The sequence below is a fragment of the Meleagris gallopavo genome, chromosome 19 (genome assembly GCF_000146605.3).
Source record: "Meleagris gallopavo isolate NT-WF06-2002-E0010 breed Aviagen turkey brand Nicholas breeding stock chromosome 19, Turkey_5.1, whole genome shotgun sequence".
Classification (NCBI taxonomy): Eukaryota; Metazoa; Chordata; class Aves; order Galliformes; family Phasianidae; genus Meleagris; species Meleagris gallopavo.
In genome coordinates this window covers 10,122,890-10,127,384 of record NC_015029.2, presented here as the reverse complement: position 1 = coordinate 10,127,384, position 4,495 = coordinate 10,122,890, and the positions used below count along the sequence as shown (strand labels likewise).

General features: G+C 37.5%; 1 protein-coding gene across 5 annotated transcripts in view; it reads right to left on the bottom strand.

Moving 5' to 3' along the window:
• Positions 1 to 4,495, bottom strand: part of RALGPS1 (Ral GEF with PH domain and SH3 binding motif 1) — a 94,409-nt gene that overhangs the window by 81,232 nt on the left and 8,682 nt on the right. The gene's annotated exons all lie outside the window — the stretch shown is intronic.

Here is a 4,495-nt window from a genome sequence, read left to right as displayed (position 1 = left end):
GCTCAAAAAAAAAAAAAAAAAAAGGTTGGCATTTAAGCTGAATTAGATTTTATGTAAAAACTACATTCATTCATCCAGAAACTGCAGGATAACAGAACACGTTTACAGACAAGAAATTGAAACTTCCTGACTGAAGAAACGGTGTTTCCTCACGATTCCCTGCTCATCACTTCTGAGTGCATTAATTACTCTTATAAATGGTAATTGAAATCTGACTGTATCTTTGTAAGACAGAAGTTAGATTAGTAGCTGTTCAGACCTCCACTAATATTTACACACAGGTGTGCCTGAAAGGATTTTATGTCAAGCCACAAAGAATAGGTATTTTCCAGAGCAGAGAACCAGCCATCACTTTTCACTGTAGGAAGGCAGAATCTCAGGGATCCTGGATAATCCAGCACAGTCTGAAGTAAGAATTTTCAAATGGTCTTCAAGCAGAGATGCAATTCCAAATTGGCCTGGGACTTCACACACGTAATATACCTCCAGAATCCAGAGACAGAATGGCCAAAAAAACCTCAAATAAATGATACAACGAAGACATTACCTCTGTGTCTAGTTGGTTGAAATAATTCATTCCAGCTACGCTGCTGCAAAAACACAGTCAAATGAAAAATGAAAAAACAAAAACCAAGCAACAACAACAACAACAAAAAACCACCACCAACGTATTGCAACACTGCCTTTTCAGATGTTGAGCACAACAGTAATACTCTTACTTAAAAGAACCACTCAATCTTTAAGTACAAATAAATACAAGACACCATATTCCTAAGAATTCAGCAAAGAATCATCTTCCTGATATCATGAAATCTGATTGCATTTCCTTGCAGGTATCTTAGTAGTCACGCTTCAAAGGATAAGTGCCACATGGACAGAGGTAGATGCAAGTCATCAGTAATTAAACTGTCTCTCAATCAGAAGAAACAACTTCTATACAAACAGGCACAACTGAAACAACACCTGATTTGACTACAGGAATTCAGGTAGCAAGGACACTCATAACCACCCCACAAAAATCTTCAAAATAAAATCAGTTATACAAATCCAACAACTTGTGCTTCCACATACAAAAGCATTCACTTTGTTCAAAATTTTATGAAAGGGTAAATAAAAGAAATCCTGAGCAACTTTATTTTCAAATCTACATTGAAAAAAAACAAGAAAACAACCAACCAACCATAGAACCTGACCATAGCATTTACTAATTCAAAATACAAAAAAACCCTTCTATTTTAGCTTATTTAGGAAAGGTGAGATTTTCACTGCACTTAACACCCCACAAAGTCTTACAAGACAAACAGCAGCAACTCTCCACATAACCTCACAGACATGTGAAATTAATCAGTACATATGTCGAAAACGATGCCAGAATCATCTCAAACTGGTCAAGAAACAATTTCCTTTATCTCACATATAAACAAGTCTGTGTTTTGAGCAGTAAGAGACTCCAAATTATTTCTGGGTCTGGAATTGTTCCTGCTATAAGCCCTTAGAGATACTCAAGTGAAAAGCAATTTTTTATTATGGAATTTCTTTCAAATGTGGCACCTACAGCACGGCCATAATAACTCTCATCTCTCCCTTCTCCAGACTCTTGACTAGGCTTTGCAGCATGCAGGGACTAAAAAATGCTATCACTGGGGAAGAGAAAATCCTGCATGTGATCTTGTAAGCTGCCCAAGGTCAGTTTTACTGCTAATTTTAATGTTCACTACAAGAGAGACAAAAGTGCTTTAATATCTGAGACCAAGAGCACTAACATTTTCGCCGGTAGCAAAATGGATGAATCAGGGTGCAAATGCACATACCAAGCAGAGGCTGTTGGTTCTCTGTTGCCAACTTAACAAATACATTTGAAGTCAGCATTTATTCCCCTTGTAATAATCAAGTAAAATTGAAAAAAATCAAATCAGAACAAAAATCCCCACAAGAATAATCCCTACAGCAACTATGCCACCATTCTACCCATGTTTGTCAAATTTTGTCATCTGTGGCACCGAAGTGGAACTCTCTGGAGAAAATTTTACATTGTTTTTAGTCATATTTATTTGACAAGGACCACAAATTCATTATGCAAAAAAAGTTGTGAAGGACTCTGAAGTACAGATATAAGCTCTGGCCAAGAAAGTTCCCATGTCATAAATTCTGAATGCTAGCAGAGCATTCAGGAAAATGTCTTTAAAAAATATGACAGTAATAATCTAAACAAGCACTGCTGATCATTCCTCATTAGCTTTCTTGACGGAGCCACTCTGAGCTCTAAACTAATAACATCTTCGCCAATTTCAAACCTTACTTATTACCTTTTTTACTTCATTGTGGTTTTCCTAACATCTCTGAATTATGAAATAAGTGTACCATGACTTTTTAAAAAAAAAAATAGTATATTACTAAGAGGTAACAGTTTTTTCCCATGGTCAAATTAGCTGCTCATCTGTTCAGTGAAGACAATTAAAAAACACTAGGGTCCCGTGTGAACACTGACAAACTTGGCTGAAATCATTGGAATTTACCAGATTGGTTTATTAAAAAAAATAAAATGGTACCAAACATCAGAATGATTAGCTTTCATTGACCAAGGCAAGTGAATGAGTAACACCGAAAGGATGTTGTTTTCAAGAATTACCTCCAGCAAAATAAAAAAAAAAAATGTTATTCCACTTTCACCATTTTTTTTTAGGCAGTTGTCACAACCTAAGGACACCTCTACAATAAACTGTGCTGAGCTCCATCTTCAGCTTTGGTTTATGATCACTGCACTCATTTTCCTGTGTCTTCATTCCACAACTATTCCTCCAGATGTTCAACATTAAAATGTTTCTTTCCTTCATGAACCATGAACAAAATCATATTCAGATGCTGTGGGCGTAGAGTGCAAATGAAAATATGTTAGTACAGTTAATGTATTTGAAGAGGAAAGTGGGACTGTATTAAGAAAACAGGATGAAACAAGAATGCGGTTATAATAGAACCCCTGTGCTTGCATTCAGCCACTGATGTGAAACATATATCACCACTTACACCACATCCAGCTGCAGCCTAGAGGCTAGAAAGAGGTAAAAGAACCCCACTGTTTTGCATTTTTAATAAATATAAATTGAAAGGGAAGTATTATCAAGGTAATCTAGAACCATGTTTTGCTGCTTCTCCACTTCTAGGTAGTCATGCAGCTTTTTTTGTCTTGAAATTTCTTTTGCTTATTGTCATTGTCTTAAAAATAAAAATGAAATGAATTCTCAAAATTATTCTGAATCTGAACAATTTACAGCTGCTTTGACATTGTAGTGACAGAGAACGCCAACTTAGAAGTACTTTTAAAGGAGAATTTCCTCAAATTCTTTTCAAAAAGCAACTACTGAATGCTATACCAGGATACGCACTAACCTGGAGAAAAGTAACACGCAAACTTCAGGAGCACTGAGCAACAGCACAGTAAAATCACTTTGCTCCTGACTGACAGAATCGCCTCTGAAGAGTTTAGCACCTTCAGACACCAGATCCTATCTTTATTTTCCCCAGGTGCCTCCATCCAGTCACAAACCAATTCTCAAACTCCGCTTCTCATTCCTTTCCACGTGATTTTTACGAAGTGGAAAAGGATCGAGTTTCCAATTATAAAGGCAGAAGTGGTCAACTTCTTCCTCTGGAAAAGAGCATCATTTCATACTATTCTTTCATGACATACAATGTATACATAAACATACCTATGAGCATCTAGACAGCTGAATTGTCTAGTCACAATGTTTTATATGAACAAGCTCTTGTCCTGAAATAATTCAGCACTGAACGTTTTCGGCCATTTTGTACAAGACAAAAATTCTGATGTATTCAAAACAAATAAAAAGAATAATTGCCTACTAACAGTTAAGAAAAAAAAGTAATTAGGCTATACAAGATTTAAAAAGACTTTACACTTATGTGACTAAAATCTTTTTAAGTGACAATTGTCTTGCATGAATATTTCAAACCCATTTCACCAAGAAGTTCCTAAAATAAGTTCCACGGTGCTTTAGGCAACAGTACCACCTATAGATAAAATAGGTCACGAACAAGCTAGAACTTTCATGCACATTCTTTTCTGAGGATTCTATTATAGTTAATGATGAACAATGAAAACCTACATCAATGACCTTGATGAGGGGATATTGGCCACCCTCAGCAAGTTTGCTGATGATACGAAGTTGGGAGGATTGGCTGACACGCCTGAAGGCTGTGCTGCCATTCAGCGAGGCCTGGACAGGCTGGAGAGCTGGGCAGTAAGAAACCGGATGAGGTTCAACAAAAGCAAGTGTAGGGTCTTACACCTAGGGAGGAATAATTGCATGCACCAATACAGGCTGGGGGATGAGCTGCTGGAGAGGAGCTCTGCAGAGAGGGACCTGGGCATCCTGGTGGACGACAGGTTGGCCATGAGCCAGCAGTGTGCCCTCGTGGCCAAAAGGCCGATGGCATTCTGGGGTGCATTAAGAGAGTGTGTCCAGCAGGTCGAGGG